This window comes from Fukomys damarensis, unplaced genomic scaffold (genome assembly GCF_012274545.1).
Source record: "Fukomys damarensis isolate Sample0158 unplaced genomic scaffold, DMR_v1.0_HiC HiC_scaffold_17, whole genome shotgun sequence".
In the NCBI taxonomy this organism is placed as follows: Eukaryota; Metazoa; Chordata; class Mammalia; order Rodentia; family Bathyergidae; genus Fukomys; species Fukomys damarensis.
The window spans coordinates 74,613,647-74,624,471 of record NW_022900929.1 but is presented as its reverse complement, the minus strand read 5'-3'; the positions used below and the strand labels follow the sequence as shown (position 1 = coordinate 74,624,471).

The window sequence follows — 10,825 nt, the reverse complement described above, 5'->3', positions numbered from 1 at the left end:
AAAAAAAAAAAAAAAAAAAGCTCCATCTATGACTGCATGAGGCTTTGGGGAGACATCTAAACACAAGCCATTACAGTTGGGGAACCTGATGTAGGAACATTGTTCACCACATGGCAACAAAAGCTGAGAAGTGAGGATCTGAGGACAAGAACAGACCTTTCCAGATTGTGCCCTTAGTGACCTTCCCCCTCCAACCAGGCCCCATTTCCAAGCAAGTGAGACTTTTGAGGGCAATTTTAGATATAAACTGTATCATTCCACCCCTGGTCTCCAAGAGTTTCATGTCCACCTCATTATGCAAAATGCATTTACTGCACCCCCAACAGTTCAAAAGTCCAAGTCCAAAGTCTCCTCTGAGACTCAAGGCAAACCCTTAACTATGAGCTCCTGTAAAAACCAAAAAGAAAGTTAAACACTGCCAACACACAATGGCAGAGGGTAAACATTACAGTTTCAGAAGGAAAGAACAAGAGGGTAGAAAGAAATCAGACCAGAGCAAGACCAAACCCAGCAAGGCAAATGTTAAATCCTGTAGCTCCACGCCTCGCAACGGAGGCTGACTGTGGCGAGACCGGAGCTCCAAAGGGATTGGGGAGCCCCACCTCTAGGGCCTTGCCCGTCACAGCCTCTTTTGGGTTGGCTCCATGCAGCAGGCCCTCCGTGTTCCTGATACATCAAGTGTCCTAGGATCTCCACTGCTCCTTGGGCTTCACTCTCACAACCTCACATACTGCCTCCCAGGGGCCACTGGCAGACTGTGACCCTATAACATGTCCTTTATTTTCTTATTGGCCTCCCTGGTCACCTTTTGAAATCTGGATGGATCTGTTTGGCTATGTAACTTTTACATTCTGCATGCCTGAAAAAACAGCACCAAGAGGATAACACCAAGGTCTGCCGGTGAACAGTAATCTGGCCCCTTGGATGACGGCTGGAGTGGCTTCTGAGTGCGTGGATGGTGAACTTGAGGATAGACTGCCCTGGACAGCCACGAATGAGCAAGAGTCCCAGGGAATTTCTTCTTGAAGGGAAGATTTACACTTTTGTACCCTTGATCTTGTGATAGGTGAGGTCTTGCTGATTTTTGAGAGGCTCTCAAGGCATCTTTCTTATTGACTCTGTACAAAATACTTGACATCTTTTTAATGTTAATCTTTTCAGCAACCATGCTCTCCATGGCCCCAATTTGGCAGGCATTTGCTTTCTGGTAAAACTGCAAACCTTTCAGATCATTCAGCTTTGCCCTTTGCTCCTGATTCACACTGTAGCTCTGGCTAAAAACAGCCAGCAGTGCCCATACCACGGTCTGAATGTTGGGTTGCCTTGAAATTTCCTCCACCAGACTAATTAGTATTTCACCCTTAATTTCAGTCTCCCACAGAATCTCAGGACATGGGCAAAATATAGACAAATTTTTTTGCCAGAGAGTAACACATATGACCTCTAGTCCAACTGCCAATGGAGTCCTTGTTCCCAGTAGAAACCTTCTGAGCCTCACCTTTCCTGTCTACATTTCTGGTCTTCTGCAGCATTCTGGTCTTCTGAGCTTGATCAGTACTGCAAATCAAGCTCAGTTCACAGCCTTCTATATCTTCACTTAAACCTTCACCTCTAAATCTTTCCAAACTCATACTGCAAATGAGTTCCAAAGGCTCCTCAATCACATGACCAGGCAGTCACAGCAACAACTTTGCTCCTAGTACCCATTCTCTTGTAGTAGTCATTTTCCCATCACTGGGCCCAAATACTTGACAGCTGTAATTTAAAGAAGAGGGTTTATTTTGGATCACAGTTTCACTGGGTTTAGTCCATGGTCAGCCTGCTCCAAGGCAGAAACAGCGTGTTCAAGGAGCCTGGTGGAGGTAAATTGTTCACCATGTAGCAGCCAGAAAGCAGAGAGAGAGAGAGAGAGAGAGAGAGAGAGAGAGAGAGGGCATGAGCCAGGGACATGAAAACACCCTTCCAGGTTATGCCTGAAGTGACTCATCCCTGCCAATGAGGCCCTACATCTGAGCAAGTGAAACTTTATGGTGATATTTTAAATCTATATACCATAATAGTAGCAACGTGGTCTAGCTAATTATAATGGAATATTTTTAAGTCACATTTAAAAGATGAACATTAATTTCAATAATGTTAATGTAATGTTTATATGGTACTGTTAAGCGAAAAAACAGACTATAAAAACATACATACATTTCTTGTGTGTAGTAATTATATATAAATTATATGAAAAATGTACATAAAGACTGGAAAGAATATAATTCATCTGTTCTAAGATGCATCTCCCTCCACCCCCATACACAATTAGAAAAATTGGAACTTATCATTTACAAAGCATATATTAAATGTAATATTTCTGTCTTCTAAAAAGCTCCTGGAATATTTGAATTTACACTTATGGATGACTTTATTTTCCTATGTCAATAAAGTTATTGAGGGGCTGGGGATTTAGCTCAGTGGATCGGTGGCCTGCCTTGCAAGTGCAAGAACCCGAGTTCAATCCCCGGTACCAAAAAAAAATAAATAAAGTTACTGTGTACTGGGATTATGAGTCATTTGGTAGAATTATGTTCTTTTCTGTATTTAAAAAATGCACTATATTTTTTTAAAGTTTGGAACATTAATATTGAGGGAAACAAGTAAACTATCATTATCACTGAATGATTTTTTTTCAATTTTTTCTTTTTGGTAAAAAAGGTGGCATTAATAAATTAAGGCTACAGAGAAATTTTACTAGGATTTGTGTAATCCTTCGCAGAAAAAATAGATATAGATGCAGATACAGATATATAACTCAATAAGGAAAAAGGATGTGTAATGTTGACAATGTCCACTTGAAGTCACATATCTTCCTTTGTTAATGCTCACTTGTTAATGCTACTTCATGATTCTGCTAGAAAAGTGGACTCGCCCCCTATGAAGGAACTTCCCAAGAAAGAACAAAGCTGTGTGTGGAAATCTTTGCTGAAACTGCCCTACATTGGACTAAGAGAGTTATGACGCACGTGACCAAGTCCTCACAGTCTCTACCTGCTGGAGGTATGAAAAGAGATCCCTGCAGGGATCCACTTTGAAACTCACTTACTCCCTCAGTTACTCCCTGAGCTTGGCCAGAGGTTGTAGTTCCTGGACATTTGGGCCTCTTCCTAGGCAAGTCATGTATGGCAGCTGACTTCAGAGAGAGAGAGAGACCCCAAGACAGAGCCACAGTCTGCCACAACCTAATCTCAGAAGGACACACCATTACTTCCAGAATATGCTATTGGTTACATAGACCAACCATGGTATAATATAGTTGTCAGATTTAACAAATAAGATTTTCATATTCCATTACATTTGACTTTCAAATAATGCATTAGCTTTTAGAAGTAATATTTCATGCAATTGTTGAGAAAAAGCCATATAAAACCATGGATTGCTTATCTGAAATTCATATGTAACTGGACAGTCTGTATACGTATAGCTTGTCATTGGTTTTGTTTCATTTTGAGACAGGGTCTCACCATGTAGTACACGCTGGCCTTGAGTTCACTGTGTAGCCCAGATTGGCCTCAAACTCTCAGTGATCCTCATGCCTCAGCCTCCTGAGTTCAGGGATCACAGGCGTACACACGCCACCACATCCAGTTGAGTATTCTATATTTTACCTGGCAGCCCTAGCCCAATGCATTGTGGGAGGGGTCTACACAGGGTGTGAAAAGAGAAAGCAGAAATCACAGGGGCCACCATGGGACTGAGCTACTCTTCCAACAACTATTTAAAGTTATTTTTGCTGATCAATAATTTCACATAATTCCCTTCCACTGGAACTAAAACTTGTCAGGTTAACAGAGAAAATAATCTAGTTCTAGTGCTCATGGAGATTTCATCCATCCATAGATTAATGTAGGGGGAAATGAATATGAAATGAAGTCTTTGGCTTCTGCCTTTTGATATCCCCTATTGTTTTAAATTTTATCCATCTGGATTTACACACTTCCTGTTAGGAATCTGCTATTATTGACTTGTGATTATAATAATTTTTTTTGTACTGGAGATCGAACTCAGGCCCTTGAGCTTTCGAGGCAGGCAGAACCACTGAGCCAAATCCCTCGCCGTGATTATAATAATTTAATCTATATTTCTGAACTGGTTTTGGTTGGAATGTCTGGATACTGCTGTTTACATATGTGTTTCGTAATGGCCACCTTAGTGAATGTTCCTATTATTTCCAATAATTCAAGTTGATTTCCTTAGGTTTCCCATCTATATATCAGTGTTGTCTGCAAATAATGACAGTTTTCCCACATCCTTTTAAACACATAGGCACTTGTTCTGTTCTTGTGCCTGATTATATTCTTTTTTTTTTTTTGGCAAGGGGTCTCACTATATAGTTGAGACTGACCTGGAACTCACTAAGTAGCCCAGGCTGGCTTCAAACTCACAGCGATCCTCCTGCCTCAGCCTCCCAAGTGCTGGGATTACAGGAGTGCACTACCACGCCCAGCTCCTGATTATATTCTTTAGCAGTTATAATTTTTTTGAGGAAAACTTAAGACTCAGAGAAAATTGGAGGACAATCATATGTAGGGAAACTATTTTACACGCTAAAATTGCCACGGTATTTCTGAACCTTTTCAAAGCTTTGCACAACACCTGTTGACTTAAAAGCCTTCCCAGCAATGCAGTGTGTGTAAACAGCCCTATCGGCTTCACCTTGAGAAGGCTGGCACAGACCCCGCTCCAGGTGTAGCCTGACTTTTCTTAGCCGTTCAGGCAAAGTTCAGGAGGGCGTTCCAACGGACTTTGGACCTATTTTCCAAGGAAACTTATTAAATAATAAGCTTTGGAGCAGGAAAATGAGAATCACACATATAAAGATTTTTTAAAAAGGATAGAGTTCTCTGAACCCAGGACACCAGCCCAGAAAACAACATCCGAGGGGCCTCTTTTTCTCAGAGTACCCAGCCCTTGCCTTCACAGCAATTACCGCAATGTGTGTGTGGTTTTTGTTGTTGTTGTTGCTTTTCTTTTTTTGTAACGGGGATTGAACTCGGGTCCTTGTGAGGCAGGTGGCAGAACCACTGAGCTAAATCCCCAGTCCACAATGTGTTTGAATAAGCATATATTTGTTTATTGGGTGTTTGTCTCCTCAGAATTCACACTCCACAGAGACAAAGGCCGCTTGATTGTTTTTACCCAGGTTAGCCTGGTACCTCATGATGAGCTTGGCTTCTAGTTAGCATCAACACTGCTTATAGAAAGAATGAATGGATGCTTTGTGGATAGAACCCCCGCATGACAGAAATCTTTCTCACACAATGGACAATTACAGATAGAGTTCACTCTCCTAGAGGTCTTTTTCCCTGTGAGGCCTCAGAGAGTGAAGGCCTTTCTTCTTCCGGGCTGACTGTGATGACCTTTCCACAGGGCCTTTGGGCTCGAGATCACAGCCAGGGCCCTGAGGAGCATCCTGATGGACAGAATCCAAACTGAGCCCACCTCTTTCCCATGCTTTGGAAAGGCAGGAATTAGAAAACAAAATGAACGTTAAGAACCAGCGCCCTTGAGGCATTCCTGCCATCTGGTGGTGACAATCTGCAGAAACCAAGAACTCCACCTGGCTCCGCATTTCTCAATTAAAAAAAAAAAAGATTATAATTTCAGCCTTGGTGTCTTTGACTCCCCTTTCCTTTCTACACTGGAAATTTCTGTCTGTTGTGGGACACTTTCTTAAACTATTTCTCTGATATTTCTCTCCATCTTCTCCCCTCCATTTTTCTCTCAGTGAAACTTCTCTCTAGATGTTAGAGCCCCTAATTGATCTTTTACTTTACTTGGTTTTGTCCATTTTTGCTCCTCCTCTGTTTTTCTTATATTATCAAAATATCACCAAAACAACCTGTTGATTAAACCAAGTTGACCATCCTCGTAGCCTCACAGAGAAAGAAAACAGACAAGAGTTGAGATAGTCTTTGTTTGCTTGCGTACCAGTACTGGAGCTTGTACCCCAGTGTGATCTACCACTGAGCCACATCAGCCCTTTTAATTTTATTTTTATTTTGAGATGGGATCTCCCTAAAGTTGCCTGGGCAGGACTTGATCTTGTGATCCTCTTGCCTCAGCCTTGAAGTGCTGGAATCAGAGGCCTGCAACACCACACCTGTATTGATGAGGTTGTAAAGCCTGGCTGAGGGCAGGGCTTCCCAAAGGAGGCCTGATCAGTGCCAACAGGGTAACAGTTCAGGGTTGGTGCCCGCAGCAAGAAAGGATTTGGAGGCAGGAGATTCAAAGAACTTGCAGAGTAAGCTGTCACTTGACTGGAAATTGGACAGTTTGGTGTTCGTTTCAGCGAGGGTCTTGGGGGAGGGGGAAATTCCTAGAATAAAGAAAGTTGTTCACATCTTTATAGCCCTGTGAAGGAGTTCCCTGTCAGAGTTCACTTGGCAAGACTGAAGAGGTAAAGTCTTGTAAATGCAAACGGGTAACCGTGCATGTGGAATTCAGGTTCCCAGGCACCTCATCTGATTTTCCTTCTTTTTCGGGGGAGTCTGTCTGCCTTTGTGTTATTTGGTGCTGGAGACGGAACCCAGAGTACCCGCTCTACCACTGAGCTCCATCCCCTGCTCCCTTCCCTTTTGTTGAATTTTTTCTACTGTAATATTTTCAGTTTTCCAGAAGTCTCTTTCTTCTTGAATGTCCCTTTAAAAAAAAAACAACTCATTTTTTTGTGTGTGCGGAGGTGAGACGATACGGACATGGATGAATCGTTAATATTTTTAAGATATGCTTTCCTGCCAACTTGGCGGCCTTCAACCCCTCAGTTCCCCTTCGTGCTTTTCTTCTCTCATGGGGGAGGCAGTCTTAGATGTCTGACGGTGATCCTATCCACTTAAGGGCACAACCAATCAGAAAATATCCATTAAACAAGATGAGTAAGCTCTAGAGACCCACGGCTCAACCCTGTACCTACAGGCAACAAAAATGAACACTTAAAATTACCCTAGGCCAGGGATTTGGCTCAGTGGTTCCTCCACACAAGGGCCGGAGTTCGAACTCCGATACCAAACAAAACAAAACAAAAAAAAAGCGCTAAGAAGGTCAAGCTCATTCCAGCAAAGCAAACACAGACTGAACGGTGAGTTGAAGAGCGGGGCTGAGGCGGGATGGGAGACGCGCTGGTTAGGGCTGGGTGATCTTATGAAGCTGCAGAATTTTCCCCTCCTGAGCTGTGAAGTTTTCCCAGAGAGGAATTTTCCGGTCGCCTGTGGGTTGAGGGTGAGCCAGGCTGCAACATTCCCAGAGCAGAGGCAGTGAGAGGAGCCGAGATCTCCTGCCTAATACCGACTTGCACTTAATTCCCACTTTTATTACAGCCTCCCTGTCCTCGGCGATGTCTCGGGTTTGTGTCTATAGCCTGGTGCCTTTCAGGGCCTCTAGGGCCTCAACACCTAAGCTTTCCTGGCATCTGGGAGTCAGATTACCCTGGGCTTCCCATGCCGCCCAGTCAGCAGACCCTTGCACAGCCTCCAAAGTGTGGTCACTGTCGTCACTTTACCCAGTTTCTTTGTCCTTGTGGGTTTGTGCATTTTGAACGTATTGTGGTTTTGGAAGCCTTTGGATGGGCAGCAGGGACAAATCAACGTACTTGTGCAGCCACACGTAACTAGGAGTTTGTGTGACGTTACTAAGGCCCCTTCCAGCCTCTAATTGTATGATTTGAAATGCATCTTAATTAAGGCAAGAGTGAGCACATAACTGGACATGAGTTGGAGGAATGACAACTTGGGAGTCTCTCAAAAAATAAGATAGGAAGAGAGGCGATTAGCTTGAGCTAGAGGAAGCCTCCTAGAAGAGCTAAAATCTTTTAATTAAAACTGAACTCTGCCTGTCTTTGCCTTTTTCTCCCTCCCCTTCTCTCTCATTGTGTGACATTCAGAGATACTGTCTGACACCAAGGGTCAGCAGCACCCCACTGGGGCATCTTCCCAGGGCATCAAAGCATCCCTTGAGGGCCTCCCCTTGAGTTCTTTGGCTCCCTGTGGCCTGCTTCAGCCAACAGATTCCATTCTCCTGTAGGATCTAATTAGCATCTCGGTGGGACACAATCTCTTCCATGTGTTCCTCTCATGGGTCCTCTGCCCTACAAGTAGCTCATTGTACTGGCTGAGGCAGGAGGCTAGGGCTTGGCCAGCTGGCTGGGAGAGTGGGTGTGACCTGTCTGTCAATCATACAGACCCAAGACAAATGGGCAGAACAGCTTCCAAACTCTGTACCCGGGACCAATCAGAGAGTGCTATCTTCAATTCTTCTGGCACAAGATCAAGCAGGTTTCTGATAGGTCAGCCTAGAACGGATGTCAGAATGGGGCGGGGCAAAAGATGGCAGCCATTAATCTCTTCTGTGAGGTATTTCACTATCCTGCTTTGAGCTGTGCGGAGGGTATTTCTTTTCCTACTTTAGTTGGCCCACACTCACTCTACAGAGCACACTCTATTTCCTACCTTCCATACCTTTAATAAATGTACAACCTTGCTACCTTGTTTCCAATTCTTTGTTCAAGGCAAGAACCCATCTCTGGAAGGGCCCCATAGCCCCCCAAGGTGCTATTATTGTATTCTTTTAAAATTCTTTATATAGATTAGTTAATCCCTGTTACTATACAATAAGTCTTTATATTAAGATTTCCCTACTCAATGTGTGGTTTCTGTTTCCTGATTGGGTCTCTAGCTGATAAAATATCTTATTCATGCTTTTTCAAAAAATTATAGGAATAGGTATAGATCACACATACCTTGCACTGTGCACATATGTAAATACTTAAAATATACCAAATTATTACCAACAAAGGGGTGAGATTAAAAACTAAATGTAACTAGATTTCTCTTAACTCTACATACCTATTTGAACTTTTTTTTTTTTGTCATAGACTATATAAGCTCCAACAACAGAAAATATAGTTCTTTTAGGAAAATTAATGTAAAACCAACTTTGGAACCAGAACATCACCTGTAAGCATCAGGTGTCGTCCTAGCCATCCCAGTGTTGGCGTCCTTCACTGCAGTGGGGGTGGATGTGCAAGAAAAAAGAGGACGGGAAGACAGCCAATCCCAGGCTTGAGATACCACTTGGAGTAGAAGTTAGGGCCTACAGTAAAAGATGATTATTCACGGGCTCAATGGCTGCCTAGGTCCCTCCTAAAACCTGAGGGCCCTGAGTAGGAGGGAATACCACTGATGGAGCCCAAACACACCAGTAGTAGTTACTCCAGAAATGTCCGGCTTTATGTCCTCCCGCTCCTGCCTAGGTGCCTTCTCCACAACCTCGTGCTGCATTCGGAGCCTTGAAGGTAACACCCCTCACTCCTGAGGGAGCAGGGACTCTCCAAATATCCCTTTTTACTGAAACTAGAGTTTTCTGTAGGGTAAAACGGAGGGGATGAACCGGAGGCAGAGAAGTAAGTTTATGTGGGATACAAGAATATGTGAGCCTTGGGCTTAAGATACAGAGACTAGGGTGTGTTTTCAAAAGAAAAATGAGAGGCCCTGCCTCTGTGTAATAATTGTTTTGCTCGTTTAAGTAGGTGAGTTTTAGAGGCAGAGCTCCTGGGATCAAATCCCAGCCCCACCACTTAGCACGTTAACCACTCTTAGCTTGGCTTTAAAAAAAGGAAACCGAGCTTAGGCTTCTGCAGAATGCGGTACGTGTATGATCTGCAGCACCCGATACTTGCTGTGATCTCCACCTCTCTGGGTTTTAGGGCTTCTTAAATTTATATCTTTCTTAGTACACATTTGCCATACCTGATCACATCGATCACGGGGAGTCGGTGCACGCACGCAGCAGCTCTTATATCATCTTTTGTTCCCATCCCTTTCCCTCCCTCCCCACTTCCTCCATCTCTGGGTCCTCTTCCAGTCCGCAGAGGATCCGTCTTCAGGTTTCCGGTTCTCTATCTTTTATGTTGCTCTTTAATTTATTTGTACTTCAGATTTCTCGTAAAAGAGAAGCCACGTAATACTGTGTGGCTGATTAATGTCATTTAACATTATGGTTTCAAAACTGCTAATTTGCTAATATAGCAAGAAAATTATCCAGCAATTTCTTACTAAGATGGAAAAAGCAAGGGGCTTCAGCACTAATGCACAGCGAAGGGTCTTAAAAAGCACCGCCAACCGGAAGCAGGGACGCGGGGTCCCCTCCTCCTCGCCCGACCTGGTCGGCCTGGTCGGGTCAGGGCACCCGGTGTTCTGCTCACCCCGGATGTAGAGATCCACGAGGGGCTGAGTGTTTAAGGGAAACCTAAGCAGGAGGGAGAGAAGCGACCAGGGAAAGGACGGCCCGGCAGGGACGCCGGCCCCAGGGGTGGCCTGGCCCGCAGGAGGGGGTCCGTTCTCGGCCCACCGGGGACAAGAGGTCACCCGCTGCGCGCAGAGTCCGTCCTTGCCTGCGAGCCTAGCACCTCAGTCATCGCGGGACCAGGGCTCCGGATGGACGGAGGGGCTCTGGACAGAGCACGCGGTGCCCACCGCACCCACCCTGATCCCTCGCTTGATGACGAGCCAGGTCTGGCTCACCTGGGCCGTGCGAGTGAAGAGGAACTGTGTTGGGCTGCACACAGAATACACATTTGGGAGGCTGAGGCAGGAGGACCACAAGTTCCAGTCCCACATGGGCAACTTAGCAAGACCTTGTCTCAAAGTGAAAAATTAAAGAAGGGGCTGCAGATAGGAGCACCCCAGGTTTAATCTCAGGAAATACACACACACACACACACACACACACACACACACACACACACACATATATCTCTCACTCTCTCTCTCTCTCTCTCTCTCTCTCT

At 44.5% G+C, this 10,825-nt stretch overlaps 1 long non-coding RNA gene across 2 annotated transcripts in view; it reads left to right on the top strand.

Moving 5' to 3' along the window:
- The window catches only part of LOC104867939, a 16,877-nt gene that overhangs the window by 3,814 nt on the left and 2,238 nt on the right, over positions 1–10,825 (top strand). For both annotated transcript variants that reach the window (XR_781901.3, XR_781902.2), the window contains exon 2: positions 2,901–3,042. This is a non-coding gene — a long non-coding RNA (uncharacterized LOC104867939). The remainder of the gene's footprint in view (positions 1–2,900; positions 3,043–10,825) is intronic.